Source organism: Silurus meridionalis, chromosome 13 (genome assembly GCF_014805685.1).
Source record: "Silurus meridionalis isolate SWU-2019-XX chromosome 13, ASM1480568v1, whole genome shotgun sequence".
Lineage (NCBI taxonomy): Eukaryota > Metazoa > Chordata > Actinopteri > Siluriformes > Siluridae > Silurus > Silurus meridionalis.
In genome coordinates this window covers 23,777,954-23,797,172 of record NC_060896.1, presented here as the reverse complement: position 1 = coordinate 23,797,172, position 19,219 = coordinate 23,777,954, and the positions used below count along the sequence as shown (strand labels likewise).

Genomic DNA, 19,219 nt, shown 5'->3' with positions numbered 1-19,219 from the left:
CAAAGCATGACCCCTTAGAACTTCATAGCAATCGAAGCAGGCTGCATGGCATGAAAACTACTGTGTGTTTGTGAGAGCAGGGTAGACGAGTGGAGAGAGGTTGTTCTGTTGGTAAGAGAAATAGTCTGAATATTTTATCAGCCTCCTCTCTAAAAATACAGAGGCGGGGGAAAAGGAATCAGAATTCGACAGTATTTAGCTGTACTTTGCCTTCCATCCCCTGACCACCACATCCCGAAATATCACTCTATCACTCCCTTTTTGTCATTTCTGTGACATTCCTTCACTCCATCAATCTTTCTTAGGTTGTCTCACTCTCTCTCCCATCTTGTCTGACTCACATGTCTTCAGCAGGCTTGCTTGTGATGCAGGAAAGGTCTCCCTGGAGGCAGTTGCTAAGCAACTGGCTGCTGTTGGATTATGGGTGAAGTTCGAGGCAAAGAAACACGATCATGCTAGTTGGTGTGTGTGTGTGTGTGTGAGTGTGTGTAATGGTGAAACATAAGGCATTGCCTATAGTGTTGGATCATTTGTGTCGGCATGCACATGTCTGTTGGGGTGTTTATGAAGCTATAAGTCGAAAGAGTCAGTGCTATAAAGTAACTGGTATTCCCATTGCCATTTGTACACTGTACACATGTACAGTATTAGCTAATACTAGGAAATTATTGCCTGAGATGGAGTAACAATGATTTCGTTAGAATTAGTGACCGACTTATTCACAAAAAAAAATGTAGTGACAGAAACAGAAAAAAAGTTTACTTAGAGCCAATATGGTGTATAGAGTAGAAAAAGGTAGAAACACTGCCTGGAGGAAAGGGGTATTTTGCTTAGTACCAGAAGCTCAGGCCCTCCAGTCATCTCCAATTTGCTCACAGGTCTGAAATGTGGCATGAATCGATGAATTAAGATATAATCCATGGTAAAATGTACAATATGACTCAAAAGCAGATTTAGCTTGGAAGTGATTTCCTTCAATCATTTACTCTCTTCACACTTTGAATTATGACCACAAAATGTGTGGCTATGCTGAATGTTGCTCTGTGTGAGTGTGTGCATGTGTGTGTAGTCTGATGCTAGTAATGTGAATGAATTCTGCTGTCACTCTTTAACTGCCTGCTGTTCTGGGAGCTTCCAAATGGAAAGGGAGGGAGCAAGTGAGGGAAAAGAATGGTGAGAGAAAGAGAGCAACATCAAAATGGGAGGGAGAGAGGAACAAGTGAGGAAGAGAGAAAAGAAGGAGAGAGAAAGGGAAGAGCTTAGAGCTGTACTGAGAGTGAAAGAAGAGACAGACCATACAGGAAGTAAAATGGTGAGAAAGAAGACTTTAGGAGGATTTAAAGAAATATTGCTCCAGGAATGCTAACCAAAATCCTCCTGTTTTTCAGAAAAAATCACAACGAGCAAACAATGTAGCTGAAAAAGAAGACAGATTTCGACAGATTCTCCCACTAAACCCCTGAAGCTTGGATACATTAAAGTTCCTGAACCAACAGAGGAAAAGAAATGAGAAAGAATGAGGAAGAAGTGTGAAAACGCATAGGTATGGATACTCTAAGGAGTTTGAACCTGTAGCGCAAGGATGCTAAAGGATGTACGAAGGTTTGCTTGGCATACTCATGCAATTTCAGTTCATTTCAAGAGACTTTAAATGAATGATCTATGCAGACAGGCATGCTGGAAGACAACACCATGCAGTCTGATGCCTAAAACAGGTAAACACATACAGAAGACAATATATCAGCATCTTTGAAAAGACCAAACTACTTACAAGAATTGGCAAAATCTTCAGAGTTTTCCCTTTTCCTGTTTTTATGACAGGCTATAAGTTTTAAGAACCTGTCAGTAGCCTGCTGAGTGGGAAAGCCTTTCCACTGTGAGCTCAGAACGAGAGAGAGAGAGAGAAGACCAACGAAGCATTGTGGAAAAAGACACAAAGACCCAGGAGAAAGGGACAGACATCTAGAGCTGGCTGTGGAAAGAACAAGGGAGTAAGGGGAATGGATGAAGGAGAGATGGAACCTCAGGGGCTTTTTTGAAGGCTTGAAAGAATGGAAGCAGCTCAGAAATGAAAAAGCAGAACAGGGAGTCCATGCAGTCTGCGTAAAAAAAAATGTGTGGTGAGTAAAATAATGAAACTTATTAAGAATTCTATTGGAATGATGGAAAAAGTGAGCAGAAAGGCTTGTGAGGGTGTTTGCATCTTGGAAGGTACTTCTGACAGGTACAGGTTTTATATTTTAGTCAAAGTTTTACACATGTCAATGCTCTGTTTAGGTTTCTCAATCGATCAGGATATTAATTTCCATTTCTGCATTTGTTATTTGGACTAAATGTTTTTTTTAAAGTTATAAAACCAAGAAGTATTTACAAAGATGTTTTTCTTTAATCTGTAACGGCTTTCTCCTTACTGCATTTGCCATGAAGTCACAGTGTCAAAGGTCATGTGGACTCGCCTGACCCAGTACTTGGTGAATAATATGCATTAAATGATCTTTAAATCCAGCTTCCTGTAAAACCACTGACTTTGTAAAGCTCTATGGCTTTAACCACTTAACACCTTAATCTCCTAACTTATAGTTTTCGAAAACAAACAAACAGAAGCAGATAATTAAATCAATTAAAAGTCAATTATTCATAGAAGTTTGTCAGCATATTTCCTCAGAACATTTGTTTAAATTTAACAATATGGCTGCACCCCCTTACTATTATTATATCAGCATCACAGCTTTAAAAAATAGCACTTGATCCAACACAAACACAGCATCTGTGGGAAAGCCACAAATTATTAATATTATTATTATTATTATTATTATTATTATTATTATTATTATTATTAATATGTATTTATTTATTTATTTTACCATAAGATACTAAATTCAAGGTAATCCTAATGTGTGCGTTGCATATATGTTACTTTGTCATGCTTTTAATTAGCTAGATTTTTTTAAAAATGCTAATATTTTGCTTAATTCATTGTACATCCTGTACAGAAAACGCATGGTTTAACTGACCAATTATTGATCTAGAGTATGCTACAGCTGTAACTCAAATTATGGCGTACCCAGCATTAGGTTTGGTTCATAAATGATATCCATATAAAATTAAATCAGTATATCTGATGTCTGATGTTTCTGCTTTCTCCTCTAATTTCCCCCATGCCAGGAAAAAAAAAACACTGTGGCCTTTCCAGGGACAGCAAAATTAAGTGTTGCCCTCAAATGGCAATTCATGTTTTGGTGATCGTCCAAAAGCTAAATTAAAAGGGTCACATATTGTTGGTGCAACATAATGTCATACAGTGACATTGGATTTAATAGTTCACTTCACTCAAGCTGATCTTTCACAAGGACACATGAGTTGGGCTGATATGATGACTCCGTATGATATAGGACTTGTGAAATGTTTAATGTGGATATTTGCTTTTTATTATGTAATATATTTAAAATCAAACAGTATGTAGTGGTTTTTGTACAGCGTTAATATATTTAACTTTTATTTCTGTCATTAGGAAGAGAAGTCCCACAGTTGTAATGTTCGTGATTGAATGGCTAAAACAACTCGAGTCTCAAAGGAGATCATTATAAACATATTGCCAAAATATTAGTTACAGCAAAACCTAATTCAGTGCAAAATATCTGTATTTTACTCATTTTTCTTTTTGAGAAGACAGTGTTTAATCACCGTAATTTCAGGATTTACAGACTTTTGGCCCTGTTTCATTGATTTACAGAACCCTGATCAATGTTTGCCCCCGAGACACATTAGTGTCTTCATTTGCTGCCTTTTTTTTTTTTTAAGTTTCATCTGTTGCTGGGGTTAACCGTACTTAATAAGTGAATGTAACTGGCATGTGGGTTAATGTTGATGTATTATATTCTCCTGCTTCTCTTGCTCTCAGAAATCCTGGTCCCTCTGAGATGAAGGACTTAATCTACGATCAATATTTTTCTGTCCTACATTATCGTATGTTTGTGTTTAAATATTTACGCTGTTCAAATAGTCACTTGGGAGCAAGAATGTGATACGTTAAAGTGTTGCAGTGTGTTAAAGATTAGTATCTGGGTTTCTGGACGATCCTTTGCATCGTGCGTTAAATCTTTTTAGATTGTAGATGCTTTTTTTTAGGGTTTTTATTTTCTTAGGTTTGATACGTAGAATAACATTAATTAAACGGTTCATAATGTAACACACACTGCATGGAAAGATAGAAAGATTCTTGATGAAATAAATGTTTTTTCAAAGACAATGCGGACAGAATTGCTAATAAGAATGTTTTTTTGTACAATATGTGATTTTACTTAAAATTGGTTTCATGAGGCAGCAGAGAAGTGTGGAAAATTTACATGTAATACATGAGTCTGTCATGGAAAACATAGGTACTGTAAATTCTAGAACATAAATTAATAAAAAAAGATGATAGATAGATAGATAGATAGATAGATAGATAGATAGATAGATAGATAGATAGATAGATAGATAGATAGATAGATAGATAGATAGATCGAAAAAATGTCTCACAATTCATCAAATAAAGTTCAAGACGGCTTCTATATTGTGTAAGACTGTAGGATCCAGTGGTAAAAAAAAAACATCTGTTCAAAGAAGATGCTTCATCTTGCTAGCTCATGCTGTGAATGTCATACTGTGATCATGTCTTTAGACATGTCCCACAGCAAAATAGACATAAGCTTAATAGATTCGGTTTGTAAATGGTCTAAATACCAGCTGTCAAATTATTCATGCACATGTGTCATCAGTAACAATGTAGAAATGGCAGAGGAAAAGGTTTGGGTTGAATACTAATTTAAATCTAGGACATTTAGCTAAATGAGGAGCCAGTAATCATTCAGAGACTCATGTATGCTTATCATAGTGATTACAAATTCCTTTTCATAAATGTGTAATTGTTTGTGTTACTAATGTTATTTTTACGCTAGTGTTTTAAGTAATGTTATAGATGTATTGCCTTAATATATTTTATGGCAATATTAATAATTGTAGGTTAGTTTAGATTTAGTACATTTTGATTTTGTATTTTATAAAATTAAAACTAATTTATACCATCTCGTTATCATACATGGTCGAAAATGTAAGAGCTTTAAGAGCTTTGCCAGGCCACTGTGCAATAATTTGATTTTGTAATGTAGGTATTTGTTAAATAGTAAATATATTAGTAATAGTAATTGCTATTATTAATAGTAATAGTAAACCTCTTGTTTAATATAATGCAAATATAGATTAAGATGTAAATATAGAAATATACAGCTCAGTAATGTATACAAACATTAAAATAATGAAAATAATTCTGACTTGATTACATATGTGTGCAAAGGGAGAGATTAGTGAGACAGGAAGTGTATGTCTGCAATGTGGCCTAGATTAGCTGTTCTGCTGCACATCAACAGCAGCTGGGACCTTCCCACATTTTTTATCATTTTTACATTCAGCAAATTTGGTTTGGTACTGGGAATGTCAGTTTTTATGAAGAATTGTTTTTTAATGTTTACTCGAAAGATTTCTGAAGATGGAAGGAAAGTGATGAGTGAGTCACTTCCTAAACCACACTGTGGAATAGCTACGCTATGTGTGCATATGTGTGTGTGTGTGTGTGTGTGTGTGTGTGTGTGTGTGTGTGTGTGTGTGTGTGTTTGGCTGTGTGGCTGTGTGTGTGGTGAGTGTTATGCCCAGCAATGGACTGTGTAAGTTGTATCTTGTACTTTATTCATTTACAGTACGCAATGGCTATTTGTCTTGGCTGCTACAGACAGGTGATTAAATTAAAGAAAAATAATACACATAAAATGTCTTAGTAAGGTGTTGGCCAACCACTAGCTGTCAGAACAGTGTACCCAGTTATTGATTCTATAAGTCTCAGGAACTGTACCAGAGAATGTTTTCTTTCCAAAAGATAGTCCCTAATTTAATGGAGTGTGCTGACCCTTACATTGTGTATATGGGGCAGTAGTAGCTTAGTTGATAAGATGTTGAACTTCTGATTGGAACGTCATAAGTTCAAATCCCAGCAACACCAAGTTGCCACTACTGGGTCATTAAACAAGGCCCTTAATTGCTCAGCTGTATAATTGAGATAACTGACATAAGTCGGTTTGGATAAAGGTGTCTGCCAAATGCATAAATGTAAATGTGAGAGGTCATCTTGGATGAAACAACTTACATCAGTATAAACTTTCTTTCGGCTTCTCCCATTAGGGGTCGCCACAGCGATTCATCCGCATGTTTGAACAGTATAGTATAGTGTAAAAGCTATCAATCAAAAAATCATTCTATTCATTTGCACTGATTACTTCCCTCATAACAGAGTCACTATTTATTCTTTTAAATTTGTCAGAAATCTCTATCTAGTCATTTTATTCCAACTTTAGTGGCTCACTGAAGTTACACTGAAGTTACATGTGGGCAAAGTGGGGACTTATTACAAATCACAGGTAATATAAAAAAATCGGATCACTGTCACATATTGATAACCTCAGCCTTATTACCACAGTGTTATCCCTAAAAGAAAGAATATTATATTAATAATTATAATTAGGCTTAATAATTATTTATTATTAATTAATAATTATAAAGAGGCTGATAAAGAGCCTGAGCATGTCCTAGCATTATAAGTCTTGACTCACTCCAACATCACTATATGAGTCATCCGACGATGTGTGTGTGGGGGCAGTTTGTAAAGATAGATGTGTATGTTTGTGTGTATACTAATGGATCTTCAACATCATCGATTTTGCCCTTTGAAGCTCAGACCACCAAAAGCAATAATGACTTATCATTTCACTCATGAATATGTATAAAAATGTATAATGCCTCATTTTGAACAATATGGTTTTGTTCAGCATGAGTTATCATTCTCTCTAAGGAAAGCAGCAAGTTTCGGTTATAATAAACACTGACGATGTCAACCGGAGCTAACTTTAAAAGCATCAAGCTGAGCCTCGTTCTTCTGGAATGACACTGTACAGAGTGTTTTTTGCTCTTTTCATCACTCCTAATCTCTCTTTCTCTCTCTGCTCAGTGGCCCATACTAATCTAATTACTTCCTCCGTTATGCAATAACCCCCAACTCTTTAAGGACTAAGCCACTATTTACATGTAGCAAGGATCGTGTATTGTTTTGTGTGTTTGGGTAATGAATATATAAATTTGCTCATCAATGTAAATATAAGACATAGTCAATGAAAACAAATGTAATACATTATTAGCAATATGGATTACAATGTGAACAGTGATTATATGGTAGATTATCATAGCTCAAAGGCCAGTATTTATATTGCATAAAAGTACAACATTTTAAGACATAATAAATCTATTTTGTTACATTTAAAAATTATCTCAGCATCTCATAATAAAGAAAGTGTTCTTGGAATTATTCTTTACACTTTTGTACAGGATCCAGAAAATGTTTAAAGCAAGGTGTGGAAGGGATTTCTTGATTTCCTTACATATACCAATCAACAGAAAAGGAAAAAGTTCGATTTGCTTGTCTCGTGTACATTACAGCACAGTGAAATTCTATCTTTGCATATCCCATTAATGGGAAGCTTGGGTCAGAGCGCCAGGTCAGACATGATGCAGTGCCCCTGAAGCACAGAGGTTTAAGGGCCTTGCTCAGGGGCTCAAGAGTGGCAGCTTGGTAATACCCGAGCCTGAACCCCTGACCTTCCGATCAGTAACCCAGAGCTTTAACCACTAATGCAATCTTTCGATGTGTCAGTGTTTTTAGTTAGCACTAGATTGGTGTTTATGGACATATAACAATTTTGCTTTTTGCTTTTCTGGGAGTGTCATTCAGTGAATTGACGATAAACATTGATCAAACATGAACTGTTTTTTGTAGTATTCATACACATATGTTGATATATGGCAACTCATAAAGTGCAATACATGTTTATGCTACAGCTACAATGTGTTATAATTCCAGTAATGCAGCTCATTTTATAGGGTTCCATGTTCCAGGTGTCCTCGCACTGCTATTCTGGTGGATGTAGGTAATCCACCAATGTCATGGTTTATAGTTCAACCCACCAAGTAGACAGGTCATGTAATTCACCCCAGATCGAATTTCACATAAATTGTATTAAATTTGGACAAGACGTAATTATTTCCCAACAAATTTTAATAAGAAAGTAAATAGTATTCTCTTTTTTCAAAACTGCAAGCCTTATTGTGCAGTACATTAAAAAACACTATCAGTATGAGTTAGTAGTATGCACATGGGATCATCCACAATTCTTAGGAGGTCAAGGTGCACGCTTAAATATCTAAACGTGTTCTCCCACGACATATCAAGTCTTCATGAACGTGAGAAGGGACACGTCTTCTGTGATATATTTGAATTCTGTTACTGCATCTTTATTGCGCGCCCAGCAAGGTCTCGCCGCTCTGCAAATCTCTTTAGTGCATCTCTGAGGATGTGTGTGGCATTACAGACGAGCAAACATCTCGCTTTTTCTCATATTTGTAGCAGCCAGGGAAATCCTGATGGCTGGCACTGTAGCTGAATTCTTGCAAACAGAATAAAAATAGATTCTTCTGCTAGTAACATGCTTTGACAGCTCTAATTCAAGAAGCCACAGAAACAGCATATTTCCCCGCAATAGCATGGAAATGTGTTATGTAAGGAGCACTGTGGTGTAAAAAGATAACTGCCTAAAGATGTCTTAAACCTTGCTAGATACAGTAGGTGTGATTGCCTCACACACTGAATGACTCACTGAAATCATTTGTGATTATTTATTTTCTTTATTTTTTCAATGTCATGAAAAAAAAATAGATCCCATCTCATGTGGTAGCACATTGGCTAGTCTTAATCATTAATTGTTTTTCCAAGAAAATGCTTCCATTCTTCATTTTCATTGTTCATATTTGAAGTCAAAAGTATTTTTGGATTCTTGAATCCGTTGCTATGTCTGCTGCTTATCTAACTAACTTTGCTCTGGCTTATTACTATTGTTGGAAGTATAATTTTATGTGTTACAAACATCACTTATTGGGTTACATGTGTATAGACTGACTGAGCATTGGCTTTTTGTAGCCTGTCAACTAAGGCATCATTTCAACTGACAGACTGATGAGAGTAAGTAAAAATGATTTCTAATATCCTAAAATTAAATAACCTGTCAGAGACTAGAATCACAGATCGAATTAGTTCGCATAGTCATTTCTATGTGTTTTGTCTTACAAATGAACGTAAATGCATTTCCAAGGCCATTACACATATAAGGGCAAGGAAGATTTTCCTACAGTGGATTCAGCTTGTGATTTTTTATTGGTCGTGCTAAATTGTTTATGTCTTATGAAAGCAATAAGGAGTAGGACATTGCTATGTCAGCTGCAGTGTTTTTTTATTGGGGTTGTGAAGGCGAGAACCCAGACGTCCTTTCTCACCAAGCAGGAACACACCGTACTGCATCTCTAGGCACTTCTTAACTCAGACAACATGAAGCTCTGATTCAGCAATATTTCTCTCTGTCTTACCTACATGCAATGACCTCAAAGGAAGGTGGACAGGGGTTTTTGTGGATAGTATATACAAATATTGTTTGAAGAAGCACAGAAAAGTCAGATCCTAATAACCATTTAAGAAGGGAATTCTAGAAACTGTTGTATTAAAAGAATTATGTTCACAATAACAAAGTACATTTAGACTGCTTCTAGTATCTGCCTTTTCGGTTTTCTTGCTGGCTAGTTAATAGCACCTTAGAGCAACCCTGTTGAAAATTGTATCAATTATATTATGCATTATATTATTATGATTATGTTTCCCTTAAAAAAGCCAGGAATACAAGTTTAATGAACTGACCAGAGTACAGACCGTGTGTGGTATCAAGAGCACTCCTTCCATCATGCTATGGCTGAAGTGACTTTGGAGGCAAACTGAATTGGGCTACAGACGTCTCATCAGGGAAACCTATTTTCGGTCATTACAGGCTGAGAGTTCTGTCTCCTGGACTAATGGCTTTCACTGGGGATCCGCAGAGAAATGTTATGTCTGAAAACCTGAAAACACAAAACAGTAATCCAGTATCTATCCATTTCAAAAGATCTAATCATTAACACCAGTGTTTTTTAGATGATTTTTGCTGGACCAGTGCCAAACCAGTCTCACATGATTTGCCCATTCGTCGCTGCTATAACACGACTAATTCAACTCATGAGCTAATTATTGAGCCTTTGACTTGCTGAGTCAAGCAGGGAAAATCCCCCCCCAAAAAACCTCCTAGATCATGTTGACTTGAAAGATTTTCTAAGCACTGATGGAGAATTAAGTTAATCTTTTATTCATTTTAAACATGCCAAAAGGCAGAGAGAGAGTGCTGCCACTTCACATTCATTTCGCTTACTTAATGTCTTTGCTAAGCTATTTTTGTTCTCTCAGTGCAAACTGATACAATCTGTGAGCGGTTGGACCTGATAATGACTCTGCTCCAATCGTGTGCAGAGCTGCAAGGATTACCTCGAGAATGAAGCTTAATCCCAGTAATTACTTTGATTGATTAATGTGCCAATTAGTGTCTCTTAGACCTCAGCAGAGTTTTCTAGATCTCCTAAACTGGACTGACTGTCATTTCACAGTCTGCATTAAGTTACACTATGTGAGAGTGGTATTGTCACTGTAGCACATTTTGACCATTTGAAAATTTCATGTGAACGTCATGTATATGAGTTCATGTATCTTTAAATATCATTTTAACATTAACGCATTTTTTTGTACTAAGATACTATTATTACTCCCTATATCATTCTCTCTCTCCATCAAACACACACACACACACACACACACACACACACACACACACACACACACACACACACACACACACACACACACACATATAAACACACCACAGACCTGATGGCAGAAATATGGAGGTGGTGTTGCCCTGACTGGGAGCTTATTAACTCGGGTCAAGGTGAGTGGTGTAATAGCCAGACTCTTTATTACATCCACTGAACACTCATTGAAACATTTGCCACAAATCTATACGCTACTCGACCTTCAAAGGTACTCGTTTGTTTCCCAGCAGCAGATAGTGTGTGCAACAAGAAAAACATTCAGAAACCACTTTAGATCTCAAGTCCTCATGAAACAACTTGACAGCCATGATTTTATTTTGTATGTTGACATATTTCTTTTTAAAACAGGAAGTCAGGGTAGTGTACTTGGAAAATTGACACAACGACTGATGGTGTCTGAGATACACCACACCCCTTTAAATTTATAGCAGCTTAGTAAACTAACTTTTAAAAGACAGAACAATAAACGGTTTTATATCTTTAAGTTAAGTTTTTAATCTTGCTTTTGACTGTGGAGGAGATGAGATACTATGTGTTTTCAGATTTATGTCATTATTTTAAACTGCAAGGTCATTGTTAGTAAAAATAAAAAAATAAAAAGAATTTTTACTGATGGAAAAGTCATGAGTGTTTGATGAGCAAAGCATGGTCTGGAGCAATCTGTGCAACATTCCAATAAACAGAGCAAATAGAAACCGATCCAAACTCTAAAAACAACAATCACAAAACTGCCAACATATACAGATTCCACCCTTCACAGCCATAGGTTAAAAAAAAATATAGAATTCATGAAAACTTTATGCTAACAAGCTGCTAGTGAAGAGCAAGACACACCTCAAATGCATTTCAGAGAGCATTATTTTGACAAACACAAGTACCAGATAAATGGTTTATATATTTAATAACATTATAATTAGTAATATTACAATGCCTGTTAAAAAGTTAAAAAAAATATATATATATATATATATATATATATATATATATATATATATATATATATATATATATATATATATTTTTGAGGGACACAAGCAGGTTTTTTATTTATATGCAACAAATTAGGCAATGTACTGGTATGAAGATCAACTTTGACCAAACAAATATATACTATATATTTACAGATGTTCCACTTTGTTTTCATTTAAAAAATCCTTGCTCTATAATAACATTTGTTATTAACACATGTAAAGCGTGGATGCATGCTTCGGGTCATTGTCTTGTATGTTGACGTTGGTTCCAATTTGCCAAGTTGGATGGTGTTGCATTTTGTTGAAGTATGGAAAGGTTGCCATGTTGATTCAGTATTCTTTTCATCTGGAATAAGTCTCCAACCTTCCCTGCTCCTAAACAACCCCAAACCATGTGGGGGCGGCAGTCTGCTAACATCTTCTCTCCTGGTCTCTGTCTTACATAAGATCCTCTGTTAGGGCCAAAATTATTAATTTGGACTCTCCACAGAACTTTCTTCCAGTCATTCACTGTTCAATTTAAATTCATAACATCTACAAAACATTTTATATTGTTGTATTGGTGTCTCTGGAATGTCAGAAGCACTTAAAAGAGACTATACAGTGTAAAAACAATAGGTATCTCAGGTGTCTGTTTCTTTTTTTTTTTAAGATTTAAGCGATAGACAGGAAATGTCCATTCTGTCAATCTGTTTAGGTGTGTGTTCAGTTCAGTCATTTAGAAACTTAATTTAATAAATATTTAATCAACTCTTTTTAGACGCTGTTTAAAAATACACAGGATTTGCTAAAAAAAATTTCACACAAAAGGTTTATACAACACAAGTATGATTCACATCCAAGCACGTCATGTCAGATTTAAAACAATCGCATATTCATGACTCACTGAAGTCTTAAATTAAAGTCATAATTACTACTTAAAAAGTCCTGAAAGCTTTGACTGACAGTTATGGCAGGTGTTAAAAACACAAACTAAACATGGCAGCAACTTCCCTTCGAAAAATAGAATATAGAAATAGAAATAATATCTCACACTCTTGATTTTTTTGTATGTTGCACATAACTTTCTCTTATGAAACAAATGTATACAATGGTTACACTTTGGAGATGTTGAAAAAAACAAATTTTCCCAGGCTGAGGAGATGACATGATGTGTTTCAACAAGACATAACTGCACAACTAAGGGCTTTTCACACAGGAGGCAACAAATTGCTCTCCACTTCCTCAGCACAGCTTTTCACACAGCAGGCAAAAAAATAATAAAATGCTTGCATCTCTGTCACAATGATGATACTGACGGTAATGCAAAACACAGCTAGCATTTCTTCATAAGCAATATTGTTCAAAAAAGAAGCACAGGTTTTAAAAATCAGACTTTCAGAAATTCACCGGCATTGCTTTTTAACGTTTTTGCATGCATGTCATTTTCACAATGTTCAGAGTGTTGCTCTGCTCAATTATACATAGTGTTCATTTTATATATTAACACTATTATATTAATGTTACATTGACGTTAAAGGAATGTTCAGAAATGCTGCATTACTATGTTCTCGGGAAAAAAAGAGAAGAGTACTAAAACATGCAACTGCCATTTGGAGTCATGTAGATGGTGGTGAACCTTTTCTCCAACAAGTAGCCAATCATGTCATGTCCCTGAGAAGAGCTAAATTTAGCCATAGTAAACATATTCTTGTTCATCCAGCTTCCTCCCTTATGGTATTAATGATGCAACACAGGCTCATGTAATGTTGCTTGTGTTGGAAAGCCATCTCTAATGCATGCTTTGTGGACAGAATGGATTGCATCCCATCAGGCTTTCATCCAATATTCTTTGTGCCTACAGACTGGCCTGCCAGTTGATCAGAAACGTTCTCATGAATATTTTGATATTTTGTTTATAATTAGGAGACATCTGTTTGAAAGGATAATAGCGTAGGACAAAGGACAATAGAAAGGACACACATTCTCAGTAACAAGTAACAACTGCATTCTTTTTGTTAAAAAAGATGAGGATATGTTTAATGTATAAAGGATGCAAAGCTGCATTTATGCATGAAGCAACTTGCAGAGATAATGTGAACAGAGACCATTTAATCTCTGAGAGCTGCAAACTTTCGGTGATTTAAGTTAGTGTTACTATGGCAACCATTAGTAGATAGACAGATCATTTTAGTAATCTTACATTAAATAGGAGGTGCATTTACAATACTAGTGATATCATTATACAGCAACTGGCTGTTTATATAAATGGATAAATTGTTGCATGTGTGAATGTAATGTCAGTGTTTCACCATCATCTTAGAGCAATAAAAGTAACTATAATTAAAATAATTTTCTTTTCATTAGCACATTAGTAGTTTTGACATAATATTGTCATATAAAAGAAATAAAACTACTGTTGAATAAAAGCCTGTCATAATTTATTTGTTAACATTTCATAATGATTAAATATCTAAATATAGATTTTTCTATATTAAGAAAATGTTTAACTTATTTATTCAAACATACAAAAGACTAATCTCTCAAGAGATAAGTCTGCATCTATAGATCAATTTAACAGTGTTGCAATTTGTTTAGAATAATAAGCAATTGGCAAAGATGAATTGAATAAATGAGACAATATGTACAATTCAAGCATTGTACATATTGGCCCTTTTATTCAATTCATCTACGAGTAAGATGTTTAAAATCTTTCGTACAACTGAATTGTAGTTAAAGATGTAGTGAAGATGGCAGTCATTGTCTCATGTTGATGTTTATCTGCCTGACACTGGTTTCAGGCTATGTGGTGATTCAGACCCCACTGCCCTTCTTGCATGCCTCTCCTTTTAACTCAATCACAGTTTCTTCTTACTCATAGAAAACATCCTAACCTGCCTACTATTGTTTTACCTCCACATACAAAGGTTTTTCTATTCATCTTTTTCATTCACCCTATATATCTTTTCTCTCCACACCTTGTTTGGTGTAGTGTAGTAGCGCTCTAATTCCCTCAGAACTGTATGAGTCATTTGGGATGTGTGTGAGTATTTTTTCTGACTGCTTCCTCAAGCCCTCCCTAATTAGGTTGGAACTAATCAAGTTTTACTGCTGAATGGGTAAACAAAAGAAGAGAGCAGGGAGAGTGACAGGAGCACCTTGTAGGGTCTTCTCAATCCATATACTACAACAACTGTTTACTTCCACTGTGTTCCAGCGGTGTGATTGTGGTGGTGTTCTGTGCACCTGATTAGTTTCCTAATAAAGTAGGGGCTCATGCATGTAATTCAGTTTGACAGGTGAAATGTGGGAAACAATTGATAGAGATGGAGGCATCTGTCCACAGGGCTTTTTTTTCATTTAAACAAATTCCTGTTGAACTGATCATCCATACAAGACAGCTTGCTCATGCAGAAATCAACATGCCTTCTGAACAGCAGCTTATCAGAATATTAAGGTACCTCATCAAGGTATAAATATTTCATAAGTATACTCAAGAATGCTAAAAGAAGCTGTGGGTTGAGTTTTATTACATCTAAACAAACACTCAGAATAGTAGGACTGGCTGGAATGGACATATTGAACTGGGTTAACAGCTTACATACCTCATCAGGTAGTAAGTAGGAGAACCCCACATGGCTGGAATAGTCTGGTGTCCCAATACCTATAGTAAATATTCAAATTTGTTGATATTGTTGGTGGACATTAGTGATGCCATGCTGATATAAGTGTTAGACTAAGGTATTAGCAAGAATTTAAGCTTTGGAACCTGGTCTACTTGGACATAATGTACAGATGAGGAGGTGGTTGAGCTGAAATATTTTACTGCACTATTTTGAACCAAAGACCAATAGACCAATGAAGAAAGATGAACCCTTTCTCACAGTACACCAGCATTCCATTATGCAGAAGGAATGGAACATAACATACTTAAACAGTATAAACATTATCAGTGCAATGCAAGTCTTATAAGACAGTTGGGTTTCTGTATGTAAAGTATCTTGTGTTTAGCTGTTGGTGAACAGGGCAAAGGAAAAAGCAAAGTTGTAAACTCCCTGCTGAGCAAGCAATTCACACCTCTCCACATTAACACGGCTACAGAGATGAAATAGACAGCACAGCTAAAACATTTTCGTTAATAAAATACAGTATACAATGCCACAATAAAATTTTACAGTTTTACAAAGAATTTTGTTTAGATCCATTCTTCAGCTGTGTGGGAATTAATATTGAGTTTTCCTAGAGTAGTGTTTAAAGCAATGCTTTTTAATCACCAAATCTGAATCAACACTAATCCTTTTTAAGCTGATCCACAGTGTATACAGTATATTTCACTATAAAGCTATGAAATGAAACGTGATGCATGCTACCACTTTTTCAGATATAAAGCAATTAGAAGAGTGCTACATATGTTCTGGTAATGCTCCACCAGCTCTAAGGTCAAGGTTGGCTGATGATTCTCTATTGCAGCTCTCTGTTTTACAGTGCTCTGTAAATTCTACTCTGAGAAAGACAACTATCCCCCATGTGTGGATTGTGGCTACTCTGCCTTTATTTAACAATAGTATTTCTAACATTTTGACATGAATAAAATATACGCTGGGTAATTGTAATTGTAATTACTGCTGTTATGAAAGTAGTCCAGGGACCCTCGATCCAGGTAGACATAATACTGGAATACACCTAGATTTAAAATTTCATTTGTAGGAGGAAACTGGAGAATTTGGAGAATATACCAAATGTTGGACAGACAGAACCCAACCCTGTCACAATGGCTTTTTTTATTACTGTTTACAAATTGTAACTGTTGTTGTTTCCTGTGGTAAAACCAGTATATGCTAATAATAAATTAGATGCATCTCACACATAATTATCCACTGCATTTGAAACATTTGTGTAAATATATTCTTCCCAAGTTGTACAAGTGACATTTCTCATGTGTTTTGTATCTCTTATATACATTATATATATATATATATATATATATATATATATATATATATATATATATATATATATATAAAGTGGTATCAAAAAGTTTAGAGACTAGCTCGGTTTACAAGAAAGTACTTTATTTATCTACATTTACACACTATCACCTTCAAAATATTCCTCCTGACCTGCAATACAGCTCTCCCAGCTTTCCTGCCACTTCTGGAATGTGTCACTGCAAGTCTTCGTTTCAAAATGTGTCAAGCACCTTATGGAATTTGCGCCGGATCTCACAATGGTGTCAAAACGTTGACCGTTGAGCCGGATCGAAAAAAGAATGCGAAGTCTGCAGGAGCCAAATCTGGTGAGTAGGGTGGGTACAGAAGTGAGATAATGTGGATTGTTCTCTGACAATCATCATGCACAAGTTGCAGAATGGTTTCGACATTTTTGGGGGTTGAGCTCGATGAAAGTCTTCCTGATCTCTTGTCGTCTTCCAATGATGTTCTTCCGCTCTGGAAATGTGCGTGCCACTCAAAACAGATCAAACCACTCATTGCAGAATCGCCGAATACCAAACGTATGTCATGTCAAAAGCAAAATTAAAAGTTTGTTTTTTGTTCTAACTTGCTGTCCATAATGAAATTGCAGACATGGTAACGCAGGTGGTCTGAATAGCACCACTTATCATCATTAGTCTTGAAGCTTTTTGATACCACTTCATATATAAAAAGCCAAATATTTTAGACAGTTAAATGTAGTTTATAATATATTTATCTGTCTACTAATCATAAAGGTAGTTCAATAAAAAAAATGCTAAAACTTTACAGACTTGCTCACAGAGCACTCTGTCTATACTCTAACACTTCTGTTTCCTGTTTGCTGCAGCAGGTGTGGTGCCCGCTGACGGTGGAAATCACTGATAATAAACATGCTCCCCCATGGCCTTTCTCAAGCGTGCCAGGCCATTGAGGAGGAGCAGGACAACGACAGAGAGGAGAGGATCTTGGCTATCCTGGGAATAGTTGGCACTATTCTCAACTTGCTGGTGGTCATCTTTGTCTACATCTACACCACCATCTGAAGACTGGATCGGGACAAGGAGATCCATCCAGAGGTTTGCAAATAAAGAAAGACAGACTGGAACGTTTCAGTATGGACAGCGCAAGATGAATATAATGGACTACTTCATTTGACAAAAAAACTGCTGTTATATATCTAAATTATCATTTATACCAAGTAAATATAAAATAGTATCAAATATATAAATACTGTTAACCATGTTCACCATTCATTTCAAAATTATCCAAGTTTGAACTATTGTTATTACATTTGAACACCTTACATACTGAGTTATTCTGTAAATATTGGACCATGGCATGGCATCCTAATATACTTCTCATTGCATGATATACTAATATATTTCTTATGCAATTGATTTTAACATTTTAAAGACATTAAGTGTTTACCAGCTTTGACATCAACACTGTCAACACAAAGCAATGCAGATCATGGAGGCATCTGCACAGGAGGCATCTGCAACACTTGCTGGACGTTTTAGTTTGATCAAATCTGGCAAAAGGAGGGAAATTTCTCTGAATTATGCAAACAGGACAGCATCCTCCGGCTCCACCTACAATACTCTAGGAGTAAATCTCAACATGTTCTTTATACTTGATGAGCATTTCTCAGCTGAGAAAGTTGACAAAACATGATTTTGAGAATCCTATAGAGAAGGCAGACGTGCTAAGAGGTGAACCTAGCTTCTTTGGTTTCCAATTTATGGTTAGTCCAATGCCTAAGCAGGACCTGCAGCAGTGTACATGCTTTGCATCATTCAATGAGCAGAGAAGTGGATAATATGGGATGTTCTGTTTCACATGGCTTTTCTGTAGTGCTTTCAAACCATTAATAAAGGGGTAGAGGTTGCACAGTATTCGAAACACCTAAAGCAAAATGGATTGGAATAAAGCTAAAAAGTGTTTCAAAAGTTTACAGGAATTTATTGTATGTGTGAAATTATTTTTGATGAGACACCATATTATATCTAATTGCCTCTGCATGCACAAGCACAGAGAATTACCATTATTTACATTATTATTGCTGATTAGGTGAAATTTCTCTTTTTATATAAAGTCTTCTTCTTCTGAGACTTCTAGGTCAGGCTTACATTTACATTTAAATTTACATTTGTGGCATTTAGCCGTCGCTCTGGACACTTAATCTAGCACCATCTTCTCCAGGTTTGCTTTAAAAATTAAAATCCTCTCAACACATTTGTAGGCTGTTCAGAGGATTTTTATTTTTAAAGCAAACCTGGAATAGTGCTAGCTTAAGTGTTTCAGGAAAAGGTAGGTCTTCACCCATCGCTTGAAGATAGCTAGTGACTCCGCTGTTCGGACTTCTTGGATTCGGTGCCAGAACAGAGAAGAGCCTTGAAGTATACTTACCTCTTTTCCTGAGTGAAGGTGGTACCAGTGGATCAGTGCTCGAGGATCTCGGACAGTGTGGTGCAGTGC

General features: G+C 35.9%; 1 long non-coding RNA gene across 3 annotated transcripts; it reads left to right on the top strand.

Moving 5' to 3' along the window:
- Positions 1-1,141: 1,141 nt before the first annotated feature.
- LOC124395407 lies at positions 1,142-18,701 on the top strand. 3 transcript variants are annotated; one of them, XR_006927619.1, is made up of 3 exons: positions 1,156-1,312; positions 1,389-2,120; positions 17,589-18,701. It is a non-coding gene; the product is annotated as an uncharacterized LOC124395407 (long non-coding RNA). The 3 variants fall into 3 exon arrangements; XR_006927618.1 differs by having other exon boundaries at positions 1,160-1,715; positions 1,822-2,120; XR_006927617.1 differs by having other exon boundaries at positions 1,142-2,120.
- Positions 18,702-19,219: the final 518 nt, after the last annotated feature.